The sequence below is a fragment of the Mustela erminea genome, chromosome 2, assembly GCF_009829155.1.
Source record: "Mustela erminea isolate mMusErm1 chromosome 2, mMusErm1.Pri, whole genome shotgun sequence".
Classification (NCBI taxonomy): Eukaryota; Metazoa; Chordata; class Mammalia; order Carnivora; family Mustelidae; genus Mustela; species Mustela erminea.
In genome coordinates, this window is record NC_045615.1 from 53,694,173 (window position 1) to 53,713,051 (window position 18,879).

General features: G+C 37.0%; 1 protein-coding gene across 5 annotated transcripts in view; it reads left to right on the forward strand.

The window, feature by feature from the left end:
- BMPR1B (bone morphogenetic protein receptor type 1B) overlaps positions 1–18,879 on the forward strand; it is a 395,494-nt gene that overhangs the window by 62,600 nt on the left and 314,015 nt on the right. The gene's annotated exons all lie outside the window — the stretch shown is intronic.

Consider the following 18,879-nt stretch of genomic DNA (forward strand, 5'->3'; position numbering starts at 1 on the left):
ACAGCCACTGGAAGTATTTTTAGCCCAGGGGCCCTTTCATCACCCCCTCCAGTCACGCCACTTAAACAGCTGCTTACTCTGTGTGTGTGTAAACAAGTTCTTCTCCCTCCTCCCCAAGGACCTGGACTTGAGACCCTTATTCGGTCCTTCACAAATATAGCACGAGTTGTGACCTTTTACTCTAATCTGGATGCTCTTGAGATTTTCAAGTACATGCTGACAGAGATTTTATGGGAATGTGTAAGTATCTGCAAGAAAAAAACCTTTTAACAAGGAGCTCACCCAGTACTGTTCCTTTGGACACAGTTGGTAGTACCTTAATGGTAGAACAGAATTCAACTAATGGAATTGTGTCTTTTGAAAGGTTGTCTTAAAAATATTTTATTCAGTTGTAGTTAGAAGAGTGCTTTTCTGCTTAAAGGAACAATTCCTGAAACAGTCTGTCATTCTGAGCTTTTTTTCCTCTCCAACTCATCCTTCTTAGCCCCGTCTGGTTTGCCTCATAACTAGTGGGTAGCTAAACATGTCAGAATTGCCTGCATTTATTATCAGTCTTCACTACAAAACTGTAAGATTCTTGAAGCCAGGAAAGACATCCTGTTCAGTGTATTTTCCCAGTACTTCCCACAGTGTGGTCCATAAAGGTCCATGTATGGTCCATGAGGTCCATAAAGAACCTCATTATATACTTGTGGAAGGGTAAGGGAAGCAGAAAAGGATTTTCCTAGGGTGTTAGACCTTGACTGTGGGGAATAGGAGTTTTTAACCCAGGTGGCCCAATTCCGAAGTTTACAGTTCAACTTTACAAAAAGGTCAAATGTTTTATAATAATTTGGTAATTCTCTACATAAGTCAGTGCTCATCATGGTAAGTGTACTGTTAATCCCCTTCACCTGTTTTACCCATCCCCTCTATCTACCCACCAACCCGCTGCGGTAAATGAGTTGTTTTCTTTTCTTTTCTTTCTTTCTTTTTCTTTTTCTTTTAAAGATTTATTTATTTATTTGACAGACAGAGATGACAAGTAGGCAGAGAGGCAGGCAGAGAGAGAGGGGGAAGCAGATTCCCTGCTGAGCAGAGAGCCCGATGCGGGGCTTGATCTCAGGACTCTGGGATCATGACCTCAGCCAAAAGGCAGAGGCTTTAACCCACTGAGCCACCCAGTGCCCCAGTGAGTTGTTTTCTATAGTTAAGAGTCTATTTTTTGGTTTCTCTTCTTTTTTTCCCCTTTGTTCATTTATTTTTTAAATTCCACATAGGAATGATATCATGTAGTATTTGTTTTTCTTTGACTTATTTCATTTAGCATTATACCTTCTAGATCAATCCATGTTGTTGCAAATAGCAAGATTTCATTTTTTCCTATGGCTGAATAATATTCCATTGTGTGCATGTATATAGACATATACATTTCATCTCCCAAAAAATCAATTATATTTTTTATTAACATATAATGTATTATTAGCCCCAGGGGTACAGGTCTGTGAATCGCCAGGTTTACACACTTCACAGCACTCACCATAGCACATACCCTCCCCAATGTCCATAACCCCACCACCCTCTTCCTCCCCCCACCCCCCACGGCAACCCTCAGTTTGTTTTGTGAGATTAAGAGTCTCTTGTGGTTTGTCTCTCTCCCGATCCCATCTTGTTTCATTTATTCTTTTCCTATCCCCCAAACCCCGCACATTGCATTGCATCTCCACTTCCTTATATCAGTGAGATCATATGATAGTTGTCCTTCTCAGATTGACTTATTTTGCTAAGCACAATATCCTCTAGTTCCACCCATGTCGTTGCAAATGGCAAGATTTCATTTCTTTTGATGGCTGCATAGTATTCCATTGTGTGTGTGTGTGTGTGTGTGTGTGTGTGTGTGTGTGTATACCACATCTTCTTTATCCATTCATCTGTTGATGGCCATCTAGGTTCTTTCCATAGTTTGGCTATTGTGGACATTATATAAACATTATAAACATTGGGGTACACGTGCCCCTTAGGATCACTACATTTGTATCTTTAGGGTAAATATCCAGTAGTGCAATTGCTGGGTCATAGGGTAGCTCTATTTTCCACTTTTTGAGGAACCTCCATGCTGTTTTCCAGAGTGGTTGCACCAGCTTCCATTCCCACTACCAGTGTAGGAGGTTTCCCCTTTCTCCGCATCCTCGCCAGCATCTGTCATTTCCTGATTTGTTAATTTTAGTCATTCTGACTGGTGTGAGGTGATATCTCATTGTGGTTTTGATTTGTATTTCCCTGATGCCGAGTGATATGGAGCACTTTTTCATGTGTCTGTTGGCCATCTGGATGTCTTCTTTGCAGAAATGTCTGTTCATGTCCTCTGCCCATTTCTTGATTGGATTATTTGTTCTTTGGGTGTTGAGTTTGATAAGTTCTTTATGGATTTTGGATACTAGCCCTTTATCTGATATGTTGTTTGCAAATATCTTCTCCCATTCTGTCAGTTGTCTTTTGGTTTTGTTAACTGTTTCCTTTGATGTGCAAAAGTTTTTGATCTTGATGAAGTCCCAATAGTTCATTTTTGCCCTTGCTTTCCTTGCCTTTAGTGATGTTTCTAGGAAGAAGTTGCTGCAGCTGAGGTCAAAGAGGTTGCTTCTTGTGTTCTCCTCAAGGATTTTGATGGATTCCTTTCTCACATTGAGGTCCTTCATCCATTTTGAGTCTATTTTTGTGTGTGATGTAAGGAAATGGCCCAGTTTTATTCTTCTGCATGTGGCTGTCCAATTTTCCCAACACCATTTGTTGAAGAGACTGTCTTTATTCCATTGGACATTCTTTCCTGCTTTGTTGAAGATTAGTTGACCATAGAGTTGAGGGTCTGTTTCTGGGATCTCTATTCTGTTTCATTGATCTATGTGTCTGTTTTTGTGCCAGTACCATACTGTCTTGTTGATGACAGCTTTGTAGTAGAGCTTGAAGTCTGGAATTGTGATGCTGCCAACTTCAACTTTCTTTTTCAACATTCCTCTGGCTATTCAAGGTCTTTTCTGGTTCCATATAAATTTTAGGATTATTTGTTCCATTTCTTTGAAAAAAATGGATGGGATTTTGATAGGGATTGCATTAAATGTGTAGATTGCTTTAGGTAGCATAGACATTTTCATAATACTTGTTCTTCCAATCCAGGAGCATGGAACATTTTTCCATTTCTTTGTGTCTTCCTCGGTTTCTTTCATGAGTACCTTATAGTTTTCTGAGTATTGATTCTTAGCCTCTTTGGTTAGGTTTATTCCTAGATATCTTATGGTTTTGGGTGCAATTGTAAATGGGATTGACTCCTTAATTTCTCTTTCTTCTATCTTGTGGTTGATGTAAAGAAATGCAACTGATTTCGGTGCATTGATTTTATATCCTGATACTTTACTGAATTCCTTTACAAGTTCTAGCAGATTTGGAGTGGAGTCTTTTGAGTTTTCCCCGTATAGTATCATCTCACTGCAAAGAGTGATAGTTTGACTTCTTTGCCGATTTGGATGCCTTTAATTTTGTTGTTGTTGTTGTTGTTGTCTGATTACTTAGGCTAGGACTTCTAGTACTATGTTGTATAGCAGTGGTGACAATAGACATCCCTGCCATGTTCCTGACCTTAGCGGAAAAAGCTCTCAGTTTTTCTCCATTGAGAATGATATTTGCGGTGGGTTTTTCATAGATGGCTTTGATGATATTGAGGTATGTACGCTCTATCCCTACACTGTGCAGAGTTTTGTTCAGGAAAGGATGCTGTACTTTGTCAAATGCTTTTTCAGCATCTATTGAGAGTATCATATGGTTCTTGTTCTTTATTTTATTAATGTATTGTATCACATTGATTGATTTGTGGATGTTGAACCAACCTTGTAGCCCTGGAATAAATTCCTCTTGGTCGTGGTGAATAATCCTTTTAATGTACTGTCTGATCCTATTGGCTAGTATCAAAAAATCAATTATTAAATGAATTAACAGTCACTGGGATATATACCACCCACAAAAACCCCCCCTTTTTTAGGGAGCATTACAGAGCTCATGACCTATGAGCAATTTACCAGTTGATATAACCTGATTGTTTTCTTTCCAGTGGGTCTATAAGCACTTCAGGGGCAGGGAAAAAAATCTTTGTTATTCATTCTCAGGACTATGGAGAGTACTCCCTGAACAAATGTTTTAAATTGATTAATGCCTTATGACTAAAACATTTTTCTTATAAAGATACAGTAATGATTTGCATCCACAACAGAAACCTTTTCTCTCTGTACTTGAAATGAGGTCTAAACCTTTGGGAAGAATACTAACTCATTCTTAAAGAGCAGTGGTACATAGGATTCTTAACTGAGGTTGTAAAATAATAAGAGAGTCACACATCTAGTAGATGTATTTTCACTTCTTATAGGTATTGACAAAAATCACAGAGATACCTAACGGAAGTTATACTGAGAAACTTTATGATTTAAAAGAGCTACATTTGAAGAGATTGGAAAAAGGAACCTGATTAATTCACTTTTAGCACTAACTTCAACCAAATAACATATGCTGCTAAAATTGGAGTTTTAAAAAAATGTGGTATTCACAATAATTAGAATAATGGATTCTAAGAGAGATCATTAGAGCTCACAATGTGCTTTAACTCTTACCAGCTGTGACAGGGCAAGCCGTTGCTATTCCTCAGATTTTGCCTAGAAGCTTTAAAAGAATCTGTTTATAAACTGGAACCAATACTTAAGTGTTACTGGATTAACACTTCAGAATTTCATGTTTACACATATATTTCACAACTCTCTTTAATATGCTTTAAAGCTGTCTGAGACTTATTTATGTGTTACAGAGCTATAGTGGGTTCCATAATCTATAGCTACTTTCTTTTGATATTAAATTTATTGCCACAGAAAATTGTGGCGAAAATAAAGCCAAAAGGTGTTGCAACCTACTAATTGGAAACATGTATTCTGTAACTAGTAAGCATTAGTAAGCACTTAAGAGGTAAGTCTTATTTAGCTTTTTTGAAGTTTAATACAAAAAAGATTAATAGAAAAGTTTTCTCAGAACAATTTTAGCTAGAACATATACATATATATATGACATAATTTTTCGACTTAACTCTCAGCTCTAATCCCAAACAGAATTCATGCAAAATAGTTAAAATTTGGCTGAAGATAATGTGGGAAGGGGTTCCTCCCTATAAAGATCTTAAAACAATCAAAATTAATAAGAATTCATTAAAATAGCAGTATATATAAGCTGTTGAAGTCAATTATATAAAACATTTGAGTACTTACTATTTGCTAGGCATTGTGCTAGAGTAGGCATTATGGATATAGGAATGAACAAGATGTATGTGCTAAATTGTGTGGATTTAATTAGAAGTGTAACGAGGAGAAGGCTTATAAATATTTTCTTGTGGTCTGGGAGGAGCTGTGTATCAGCAGCTAGTTAAAACAAAACAAAACAAAACAAAACAACCAGCTACAACTGGCTTGTTTGGATAGATTCATGTCACATACATCTGTTCAGGTGGTAGGTAAATGAACATTCAACCCCCTGCCTCCCTCTCTCCAGTTGATGAAATACTCCTTTCTGCGTCCTGGTACAAAGCTCTGTGGTAGCACCCATTTTATTGTGTGGTGCTTGCTTGTCTATCTGAATTTTTACTGGACTATGCCTGAAAAGCAGAGACCACTTTTATGTTTCCAGTCTATAGCCTCCAAGCCCAGTGGGCTTATTAAACTGTGGCTGGATACGTGGATAAATTTAATAAGTTGGAAGGAAAGGGAGAAATGGGAGAGAGGGAAGAATAAGGAGGAAAATGGACAGGGTAGAAGAGAATGAGAAGAGGAAATATAAGAGAGAATAGGAGATGGCTGGCCAACTTTCTCCCCTGTCCTCTTCAGGTGAGACTAGTGTGATTTTCTGCCCCTGGGGCGGAGGAGGCTGGCGTGATGGTAGTTGCATTAGAGCTTGGTTTGGGCTGAGGTGAGTGTCTGAGACTTACAGAAGCATCCCTTACTGTAGGTTTGTATCTAGAAGACTAGTTTGGGTGCATCTCAGGGATGCACTCCAAGCTAGGCACTCCTGAGCAGCAGCATTACTTCATCAGCTGCTGAGCCAGTGTGAAGGATACCACGGCTTTTTTAGTGTAAATCTCTTCAGACCCGTGTCCTTCCCACAATGCTCTGACTTCCCTATCAGCTGAGCTTTGAATGATGATTGCATTTGAATGGGAAATGATATTCCTAAAATGTGTGCTTTAGATAAAATTATATTTTTGCCTCCTAGTTAAAAAGCACTTGTGTTAAGAAAGAAGTGTTTTCAAGTTAATGTTTGGTTTCAGCATTTGGCAAACATTTCCATGGGCAGCCACTGTTTATGCTATACCACAGGCTTTCCTGTTAACCAGGTACTGTTTGAAATGCCGAGATCAAATATTTTGAAGTCATTTGTATTTGAGGTTGTGGTGCCCTTACTCACTCAGCTCACATCCTAGATTCGCCTGACGGAAGAACAATATAATGTCTTAAAGAATTCTGAAACAAAGCTGTTTTTCAAAATTTGGTTAGAACTAGAGTGGAGTGGGCAAAAAGAAGGGGTCCATTGCTGCTGAGGGGTTAGTGGGAGAACTGACATAATGGAAAAAATCCGCTTTGGTTCCCCTCACGTCCGAGCTTCTCTCCTGATGGGCTGTTGTGTTCTGGGGTAGATGTGTGTAAGTTATAGGGAAAATCTGGGAGCAGAGCTATTTTTAGATCTGTGCTTTGGGGAGCCAGTGGCTGGAAGGAGCCAGTGGCTGCTTCGTAGAGGCAAGTAGTAGAGGAGAAAGAAGCAGTGGTCACAGATTATGAAGAAAAATAAAAAGACCCGAGTTTACATGCTGAGAGCCCTTTACTGCACACACAGCCTCACCTCTCTTCATGGCAAAGTCCCGGCCCTGCAGTTTATTTCCCGTGGCTGGCTTCTGCCTCAGGTTGGGAATAGAGGAAATGGTTAGATGTGCATATCAGAGCAGGCTGCAGGATAGTGTATCTTGTTGTCCTTTTAGTTTTTGAAGTCTCATTTCGTGTTTAAATTTGTTTCAAAATTAGAGTGAAGTGGAATCAAATATATAATTGAGCTATGGATCCAAGGGTTTAACAGTTTAAACCAAAACAAAAATGTTTGTATTTTGATGCATTAATTTAGCACATAGTTGTTCTGATCTTTTCAGCACTTCCCCATGCACTGTTATTCAGCAGGAAGCTGAGGAGGCCTTCTTCACTTTGACTTTCTCCTTCACGAACTCCTCAGTTAGATTACTCCCTTCTTTGTAGTAGGGAGTAGCACTTACATTATTATGTGCAATGTTAAATTCTGTCCAGTTTCTGTTTTCTACAAAATTTTAATTGTTGAATGTTGTATATAAGAGTTCTTGAGTCAGTTTAATTAATTCAAGTTAGCATTTTATTTCATTGGTTTATCAGAATAATTTTGTATACAAACAGAAAATCCCAATTCAAATTGACTTGAATAAGAAAGGAGCTATAATCTCTCTCTCTCTCTCTCTCTTTTTTTTTTTTCCAGCAAAATGAGTTTATTTAGGAATTGCAGAGAATTACAATCCAGGATAAGCAGTCTGTGGCAAAATCCTAAGCAAGTCTCTAGTTTATAATCTCTGAAGCAGATGGATGTCCAGGTAGGGTGGTGTCAGAGCTGATTGATTCGGACTGGGTGCTCGATAATGTCATTGCAGGCTTGTTTTTTTGTCGTTGTTGTTCATCTGTAGTCTCTGACATTCCGTGTTGGCCTCATTCTCTGGCTGTATGCAACTCCCACTACCTTCAGATATGGGAAAGTTTCCAGAAGAATGGATAGCATCTTTTAGTATGTCTCTTTCCTAGTATAGAAGAAACCTTTCCCAGAGGCCCCACAGTAGACTTGCCCTGTCTTCCCATTGGCAGGAATTAGGCCACTAGCCTATTCCTAAACCAGTATTGACAAGGAAAATGAATGAAAACGACTGGTCTAGATTTATTTGTGTTGAAATCAGAGCGGCTCCTATAATAGCTAAGTCTCTACTGCCTACATACAAATGTCAGAGTGCTTTGCCGAATATGGAAGCAAAATGGATTTCATTGCACATGAGTGAAAATAGTTTTATGAGAAAATAAAACAAATGTTATAAACATACTTTACATTTGTAGGGAATTAAAAAAAGATACCACAACAAAGGAATTTTTCCTAGTTTTCTAAACTTTGAAACCAGGCATGTGAAGCATTTCTTATTTATTTCAGGCCTTTGCATTAAGGATATTATTTTTTCTCATGTCAGTTACTGGGACAAGATTTAAAAGTATCTTTTTATTTGTGTAAAACAAGTTTTAAAAACAATTACATACAAAAAATGAAATCATAACAATGAATCTTGGAACACTGAAAAAATACAGTTTAAAAATTTTTTTAAAAATTAAAAAAAAGATGAAATCCCATTTTACTTATTTTCTTTGATAAGTGAATCAAAAGTATGGTACTAAAGGTAGAACTTAGGTTTCTGAAGGGACATCATGAAGCATAAGTGAAACATTAGTTAAATACTTATGGACTAACTAGAAGCTTTACATGAGATTTTTGGCTGCAGTCTACTGGTGGTAGAGTTTATAGCTTGGGAGGAATGTTAAGGTTAAATAAGGGTTGAAGGGATATTACAGATGTTATTCTTCTGTCAAGTGCAGTCATTTGCACACCTGCAGGACTGGGGTCTTCTTTCAACATGCATAAAAGCTCACTAGGGGCCAGACTGCTTCCAGATTTACTTCCTGCTTACTTTGTTCTCTTTCCCACTGTGCTTTTCTGCTGTGTCCTTGCTCTCATTTGGTTAAGCCTTTTTTGGAGGGAATATTGTTCTTGTGAATTTCAGATTTTCTCGTTTATATAAAAATTACAGAATTACTGAGATTCCTATTAAAATATTTTTTCTTTTTCCATTTAGTTACTGTTACCATTAGCAAGGTGATTATAAAGGGAACCTAGTAAATGTATTCTTTTGGGAATTACCAACAAAGAAGGAACATCTGGAAAGTTCTGTACAATAATAAAAATGGAAACAGATGCATAATTACTACCCTGACTTCTGTCAGAAGTCTCTGTTATTAGTAATTTAGGAAAAATTTTATTCTGCCTACCCACAAGGAAAGGTAAATATATGGTCATGATATTGTTGAAACTGAAATGAATAGTTTTATTTAGTCTTAGAGATTTTAGTGAAAAATCTTATATGTCCAAGAGTAACAGTTTTGCTAATAAAATAGAGGAATTAAAATATAGTAACTTTGATATGATTTGCCAAACAGATGTAAATTCTTCAACTAAAATAGTTTATGTGATTAAAAATGGGGGATATTACTGTTTCAAAAGTGATATAATTATAAAAATAAGCCCCAAATATTGAATTCTAAAGAAATCTATGAGTTTTTCAGGAAGTAATTTTTCTAATATGAAATACGATCTGTTTTGGCTCAGTAAAGGCACACTGTTCCTACGAGGGCATTCTGCATAATAGATGTCCTCTCGACCCCATCCCTGATCTCCTACTGGGTTTCTTGGGTGGAGCTCATGGACACTTAAGTAGCAAAGGCACCTTCTTTCATAGGGAAGAGTTTTAAGTGATAGATCCTCTGTTCTTGATGTTAGACGTTATGATTACTTTATATAAGGTTTATGTTGCCCTTTGGAAATAGAAACGCTCCTTTTAAGTTAAAGTTTATATAAAGGACTAAACTCTTATAAATGTATTATTTGTTTCTGTGCTGTTTTCAAGTTATTGCCTCTCAGTCATTGGCTCACAAGGGCAGTAAATACATGTGGGGAATCCTAGGCTGCCAGGCGCTGGGTTAGGACCCAGAACTGACAAAAAAACCTTTTTTCTCATGGAGCTTAAATTTTTCAAATCCTCTTAAATAATCACTGATACCTTAATTTAGAATTGACTCTTTTCTGCCTTTTTATTTTCCTAGTAATTCATTTTTGCAGTTCTCATTGTAGCCCACTGTGCTTAGCTTCTAATATCGCAGGATTTGAATGCATCTGTTGGTATTGTAAGGTGAAAGATTTTAAATATGTATTTCACATGCAATTTTTTTGTGATTAAAAGGAGAAAGAGAAAAGTTGCTGGATAAAAGATCAGGAGGAGCATGAAAGTTACAGCAAGGCGGTGTAGTGTAGTGAGAAATGACTGGAACATTGGTCAAAAAAACATGTCATCACTTAGTTCCATGAATTGGTGACTCACTTCGCTGCTCCTTTTCTCAGTAAGCCACAGGGTAAAAGAGTGAAATTCCTGCCAGATCAGCTTCTTTCAAGGTTTTTTTGAACAACAGTTAAGATCCTGTATGAGAAAGTATTTTGACCTGAACAAACTTAGTTTCTTTTATTCCATTGTTTTAAGCATTTTATTAGTAAATGTGAACAAATAAGGTGGGTTTGTGGCTTTTGTAATTTAAATGCAAACTCATATTAAATTATGCATGATTACTAATTAATTGGACTAATGCTTGAAGCATTGTGTGATCTTGGTATTTACTTCACACCAAGAGCTATAGAAGTAGCACCACAAGAAATGTGGTACACGGTTGGAGGAGCTGTGTCTGATCTGAGAATGAGATGTTACTGTATATGGACAGGAATCATACATGGCATGAAGCTGGATCATTTCCAAGGACAGAATTATTTTCTGCTAAAATATATTTTAAGGGAACAGTTCTAAGAGTCTAGTGTAGATTGTTTTTTAAGTGTATTCTACAGAACATAGTAAGATGTTAATGATTACTCTTGGATTAAAAGATTCCAGGGTTAAATAATTTTTTGATAAGTGATGTAAAACTTAATTTACTGTAGAGAATTTCAGAACTTTAATATGTTAATGTATGTAGTGAAATCTTAAGAGACATACAGAATGTGTAGCATTTTCCAATGGCACTTGAGAATGGGTGTTTTCCTCTCATGAAACATCTCTTCACAGCACATCTTGTGTGGTCCCAAGACCAGTAGCATCTCCATGGCTTGGGCCCCACCCCAAACCATGGAATCAGATTCTCTGTATTTTCACAAACCCTCCAGGTGAATCTGATGCGTGTTAGGACCACTGAACTGGGTTCCTGAAACATACTTTGGAAAATCAAGGCTAATGAACTTAAAATACTCGTATTTTTAAAGGAGTCGCTATTCTATTCGGAGTAGTGATATTCAGGTATCAAGTTTTCTCAGGCAGAGATGTGTGTGTGTGTGTGTGTGTGTGTGTGTGAGAGAGAGAGAGAGAAAGAGAGAGAGAGAGAAATCATCAAAGAAAAAAAAAAGCACCTTCATTCTTGCCAAGTAGAATAGGTGTGGTAGAATATAAAAGGTGTTGAAAGTTTATGATTCAGGATTTAGTTAAAGTGGAGTTGGATTAGCTTTATACTACGTATCTGACTTTATATACCACACCCTGACTACTTTGGATTCACACTTCTGTAAATTGAAGAAGTGCATACTTGCACATTGCGGATTAGAAAGTGGAATTCCTCAGAATTTTAATTTTTGTAAGGAATTATACACTAATTAACTAATTAATTTAAAGTATCCTGTCTCTCTCAATTTATTCTAACAGGTCATTCTCTCCTTTATGATATCTTTATGGCTCCTCTCTTAGGAAATTTCCAGCAATTACTTATTGGCTGCCTGGTAGGGCCTTGGTAGGCACTGTGCTAAGTGCTGGACATACATTAGGTAAATGCAGTGCTGATCATCACAGAGCTTACAATGTATGGGAAGGTAGAGGCAAGGATAGGCATTCCCTAAGGAGTGACGGGCCCTGGTAAGGAAGTCCAAAATTTCAAGGAAAAGAAGGGGCATGTATTCCGGGCCTTGGGAATTAGGAAAATTTTTCCAGAGGAAATGTAGAATAAAACATCGTGATATGGTCTATGCAGTTTCTTATGTGGCATAGTGATTAACTTGGAAAATAGTACAGGAATATTCTATCACAATTCTATATTTGGGAAGGAAAAACAGTACTCAGTTTGGGAAACATCTCTCTAAGTTGTGGCAGTTTATTGTCACATAAAATTCAGTGTGTCTCTCTTTTGTAGGTTGAATCGTAGAAAAACAAAGACCACAATTATCCTGAATTTAAAAATGATAGGAAATGAAACAATTAAATTAAGTATGTGATCATGGAGTTATCCAAGCCTGTCCTGAGAAGTAATATGTTTAAGCTTTTGTAAGAAAATATATCAGTTAAATGAATACTGCATATTTTTTCAGTTATAGTGAATTTCCTTCGAAACAAATAATAAATTATACATTTGGACACCTTTAAAAGGGAAAATTCCAGATTTAGGGAAAATAATATTATAAACATTTATGACTTAAAACCTTTTTCAAGAATGTTAATGTGTAGAACCATGTGTGACTATAGACTTCTACCCATATATGTGTTTACATTTATGTGCTTCAATGTGTTTTGTATTTGTGAATATAATTATGTCTCTTTCAATGAAGAACCTATTCACACTGTGTCAAAAAGAGCTAGACTTGGGGCGCCTGGGTGGCTCAGTGGGTTAGAAGCCTCTGCCTTCAGTTCAGGTCATGATCCCAGGGTCCTGGTATCGAGTCCCGCATCGGGCTCTCTGCTCTGTGCGGAGCCTGCTTCCCCCTCTCTCTCTGCCTGCCTCTCTGCTTACTTGTGATCTCTATCTGTCAAATTTAAAAAAAAAAAAAGTAGATTTAATTTTAAAATTCTAATGTTTAAAGTATTTTTGAGTCACTAGTTTTCATTAATTACCTATTATCAACATCATAGGTAAGATTTGATTCTGTGTAGTTTATAATTTTAGATTCCTCCTCCCTTTCCTTTTTTTTTTTTTTTTTTTGAGAGAGAGAATATGTGAGCGTGAGTGGGGGTAGGGGTGGGGGGAGGAGAGAAAGAGAGAATTTTAAAAAGGTTCCATACCCAGTGCAGAGCCCAGTGAGGGTTTGATTTCTGATCCTGGGATCTTGACCTGAGCCGAACTCAGTTGTCAGATGCTTAACAGACTGAGCCACCCAGTCAACCTCCCTTTTCTTTTATAAAAACTGTTTCAGGTACTGTTATTTCTGGGGCCTCCTTTTGGAAGATTTACCTCTGTATAGATATTGACATGATGTCTGAAATAGTAAAGGTAGCTGTTAATAATTTTAATATAAGTATTATTCCTTTTTTTTCTTTTCTTTCCTTTCCTTTTCTTTTTTTTTTTTTTTAATTTTTTTTGGATTTGCTGCTGAAGGTAAATGGTTATCTACTCCAGGCACTATTACTATACCAGCTAACTGGAGTCCCTTAGGGTCAATAGAAGGAGGTTTATTTACACCATGGAGCAGATGATTATTTGATCAGGTTGGTCTCAAAAATAAAAGAAGTGTAAAAGTCACACTGTATGTGTCAGATCCTGCTCTGCAGTTACACTGAACTCATCATTTAACTTTTCTGAGCATTATAGAGGTTTCTCTTCTTTAAATGTAGATATAAATAGTGCTTGCTCATAGAGCTGTTATGAGGATTAAAAAAGTTAATTACTATTAAGTACTTAGAATAGTCCCTGGCACATAGTAGATGTTCAATAAATATGAGTAATTATCATGCTTTATTTGACTTTCAGTAACCTTTCATTATTCTCAGGGTATAGGAAATATCTTAACAAGGTTCATAAGACAGCCTTGTTATCTCGCCACTATCCATTCTCCACATTTTTACCCCTGGACCTTCCAAGCTCCTTACCATCTTGAGGGTATTTTGCATGTGCTCTTATTCTCCCTCCTAAAATGCTCTCTTCTTCATCTTCCCTTGGCCAACTGATTGTTTTCTCATGCTTCATTGTTGAGCTCCAAAAGAATGTCCTTAGCCCAACCTTTGCTGATAGTCCCACCAGCCCTGCACACCCCAAACTACATGCTGCCCTCCCCATTACTAGCTGTGTCCCATATAGAATTTTACAGTTTATAATGATAGAATTGGGTTATTTGTTGTCTTTCCAATCCATAACATAGTATGAACCCAGAACTATTTCTTAGCACATAGGCACACACAAAAAATATTTGTGTAGTGTGTGCGTGAGGGAGTGAGTGAATTATGAATGAACAAATTGCCCTGTATACACTTGGGAACTATGCATACTTGGGTATTATAAACACACGTGTACTACATAATTCTGACACATGAGATTAGACATTTTTCATTTTCTTGAAAGTTGAGAAGGCAAATACTTCGCTGTGCCCAAGTGCACTTGAGAACTGCCCATACAGAGTATGTTTGGTTGATTAAATAAAATTTTTTTTTTATATTTGCTAATTGTACAAAACATACAAGTATTATACTTGAAATATGCTAATCATATTGCCAGTCATTTTCTATTGTCCCTGGGGATTTCAGTCTCCCCGGGAGAGCCTGGGAGAACTACTCTGGGGCTGCGGGAAGCAGAGTTGTGTCCCTGGATGTGCATCTGCAGGTGATCACCCTGAGGCCGTTGCCTGCAGGAAGTCACTGAGAATCTGAACAAGTTGGACATTGAGCCTCCAGCACAAGTCTTACAAGTACAGATTTGTCTTAGAGGACAGATCAGTTCACGATCTGTGTCAGTCTTCCTTTTCTCCTGTCCCATTGTTTCCTTATACTTGTCCTGCTATCTCCCTCCTCTCCGAATGTTCGTCCTGTCTTTTCCTTGCCTCCCTGCAACTTTGCTTCACTTGAAAACTTTCCTTTTTTCTCCCCTTTACCTCCTCTTTGAAAAGCTGAGGGAGATTTTCACCCCCCTTTGAAAGGCTAAGATTTTTGTGTGAACCTCTGAAGACCTCTGCAGCTTTGACATTGGCAGTGAAAAACTGATCAAAATTAAACCCATTTAAAGACATTAGACTTCTGTTTCACCTGGAGCTTAAGGTTTAGTGTAGGACATGAAATTCTATAGTGTAGAACCATATGAACCAGAACCAATAAAAAGGTTCAGCAGAATGGGTGTGCTTTATCCTCTCCGGATCACTGATAATCCAGCACAGAACCTTCAGCCTCAGCAGCACACAGCAGCAAGCAGCCCTTCCACATCTTACTCAGAAAGGGAAGTGGCAGTGCCTACTGTAGATATTTTGAGGATAAAAGGAGCTCATTCCCCAACAGCACCCCCCCCCCAATTGAAGCCAACAGTTCTTAAGAATGAGGCTGTTATTAAAATGACAGAGGACCCTTGCTGCTTGTTAGTTTTTCTTTGATTTATGAAAATATCCTTCAAAGATAGGGAACAGCTTCTTCTCACCTTGATGAGGACTTATCTACTTGACAGCCATTCGCTTTCGCAGTTTGTGGGCCTCTTTTGAAAGATCTATAGATTTTATTCGTTGTCTGAGTCTGCTTTGATTATGTGGACAGTTGTAAAGATTATTTTCTGTAGAGTGTTTTAATGTTCCATGGAACAGTAGGAGTTATCTTTGCAGTAATTTTTAAAATGTAAGACATGCTTTGTTGACACTTTTTTTGGTAGCAGTATGCACACAAGGTGTTCAACGACAGGGTTATTTCCTGTGCGTGCTAACATTTCGCCTGGAAATATTCTGTAAAAGAAATGACTTTTAAAAGTAGAATAATCTAGTAATATTAACAAGTTTTCAGAGATGGAATAAATTTTATTAGTTGGCAAATGTTTTACATTGTCATAGTGATGTCTTTGGTGATAAGCAAATGTCAGGAAGATGGGACAATATTCTTTTAGATGCCAATTTATATTGAAAATATTCAAATACAAGTTTTGTAAAATTCTATTTAAAGATTTTGTCTTTAAATACCTGCTCATTGTTATTAATAAGCTAGATTACCGGGACACCTGGGTGGCTCAGTGGGTTAAAGCCTCTGCCTTCAGCTCAGGTCATGATCCCAGGGTTCTGGAATCAAGCCCCACATCGGGCTCTCTGCTCAGTGGAGAGCCTACTTCCCCCCACCGCCCTCTCTGCCTGTCTGTCTGCCTACTTGTAATCTCTCTCTGTCAAATAAATAAATAAAATCTTTAAAAAAAAAAAAAAGCTAGATTACCAACCACTTAAAATCTATTGTGTTTCCTATTGTCGGTAATTAATTGGGTTGTGATTAGAAGAGCTGTAAATGAAGTCATTTTCAGAAATGTTTTCTGGTGTGCATTCTAACCTTTGTGGAAATCTTCTCTCATGAGTCACTTAAAGGAGATGACTGCTGGAAAAAATGAAGGATATCCTCACCTACATGTGGTCCTTGAGCATGAATACATGCTTTGTTACGGACTTGGTACAATAGAATGAAAACTGTTTAGAAACTTGGTTTAAAAAAAATTAATTTCCTGGGTGAATAGGTTTTTCCGGTACATGGTACAAAACTGAAAAGCTCCAATAAGTAAGCTTTCTCCTTGTTCCTGTCTCCTATCCACTTAGATGTCCTTCCAAGAGATAATTGCTGTGACATACGCTTGTTATTCTTCCAATGGGTGCATGTATGTATATATGTATGTTATATACATGTATGCATATACATATATACATGATATACAACAGTGTATATAGCATACATATTATATACAACATATATGTCTTTTACTACTTTTTTTTATTAAAGATTTATTTATTTGACAGAGAGCACAAGCAGGGGGAGTGGCAGGCAGAAGAAGAAGCAGACTCCCTGCTGAGCAAGGAGCCCCATGCAGGACTCCATCCTAGGAATCTGGGATCATGACCTGAACTGAAGGCAGATGCTTAACCAACTGAGCCACCCAGATGTCCCACTATATGTCTTTTAAATTCAAATTAGAGTAGGTGTATACACTAGTCTGCATCTTGCTTTCAATTGGCAATAAATGTTAGGCATTCCATATTAATACATATAAAGCTGCATCATTCCTTTAAAGACTACATATAGTTCTTTTAAATGCACTGTATAGATATAAAGTGTTGGGTTTTTCCAGTCATTCTTTATATATGTGAGTGCATAGAAGGACAAGAATATTTCCCGGAGCATAGAGAGTTTGTACACCACAGGGCTTGTGCTGATTTCTATGCCCACCACAGGGTGTGCGTGACTGTCTACTTCCTTAGATGCCCAGTGACTTTGTTCTCAAACTCATAAACTTTTAAACTGGTAAAGAAAAAATTCTCTCTCTTTGATGTGTTTTACTTTGCATTTTTCTTATGGAAGTTCAATATCTTTTCATATACTCAAAAACTACTTAAGTTTGGTTATTTTAGTAAAATCTTCATTTATGTTGATTTACTAGTTTTTGTCAGTTGTTGGTCTTCGTTCTTGCTTATTGTGTAGGAACTTCTTATAATCAAGGGGAAAAAATAGCACTTTGTGAGGATTTGGAAATACTTAAGTTTTGTATTTAACTTGATATATGAGGGTTTTTTTTTGAAATGCGTTTTTATCTAGAAGAAGGTAATTCTTCCTAGAAGAAATTTTAACCTAGTAGCATACATACATACATTTTTTTTTTTTGCCATTTACTCTGTGCCAAAGACTCTTTAAAATCTTTTAATTTTTTCTTATAAATTCATTGAATCCTCAAAAAATAAAAATAAAAACCATGAGGAATTAAGTGCCCCAAATCTCACAGCGAAGTTGAACTTGGATAGTCTGATTCCCAAGGTCTACTCTCTTAACTACTACTACACTGCCTAAATCTGTTTTCCTTACAGAGTGAAAATGTAATATTTCTGATAATTTTTCAAAAAATTGTAATTCACAGGATTTTTTTTCTTCCTGAAGTGGGACACAGATACTTAGCAGATATCCATTTTAATTATAATTTTTTTCCAAAAAGAAATACTGATTTAATATTTACTTCAAAGTAAAAATGGACCATTATTTGTTCTTATAGTTAGAAAAGCATTTTATACTCAGATTTATATATTTGATGAAAGAAATATTAGACATGGAAGAAATAGATATCTAAAATGTGATATTTATAAATCGTACATTGATTTATCTTTTTCCATCTGAAAAAAATAAAATACTTGTTTACTATGATTGGGTTTTAGGTGAAGAGTGTTAGACTAATAGGAATATTTTTGACATAGCAGAGCCCTAAGGCAGGGTGCAACACAGATGTGGAATCATGTCTTTATGGTTCCCAACTGCAGAAAGATGGGCAAAAGGTCAGAGGCTATTGAAATACCTTAGATCTCTATTACTCTTTTCTGTATAAGCCTATTATTGACCAAGACCTTCTGTGAATAGTTGATTGTTTTCTGTCTTAAATGTAAAAAAGAACTTGTTTTAAAAAAAATCTACTGCTTTTTTACATGTTTGCATTTAAAAAATTTTGCAGTCTTAAACCTGATATAATTTGCTGTAGTCGTTTTATGAGTCTACAGTGGAAATCGGTAAATTGTGTGGTGAGTCACAGGGGCAGGTAGGAAAAGGTTTTGTGGATGAAGTGGTATCTGCATTCAATCTTGAAAGAGGAGGAAGCGGAATTATGCAAATAGGGAAATAGGTTGTTCTCACTGCTTCACATCTTCATGCCATGTTGTCAAGAGTAACAGCCGTGTACGTTCACTCCTGAAAGTCTAGTGAGGATGCTGAGACTCACTCTGATCGGACTGCAGCTGGAGTGCACATTCCATGCCTGATCCACATATCCCCATCGGAACACAGGGCTTCTTGGCAAGCAGGAAAACAGATTGATGATCCAGTGAGCTCCCATAGGACCAATGGGAAGAGAGAGTGAACTTGCACATGTAGCCTGAAGCATAACTTTTAATGTCTCCTGTTTTAGGTAAATATTAATTATAATTTTGTTATCTTCCACAATACACTTTAGGATAAATCAGAAATTCTCTTAAAAATCCCTGAGTGAAAGGAATGATTCAGAGCTGTTATTTAACCTGTGT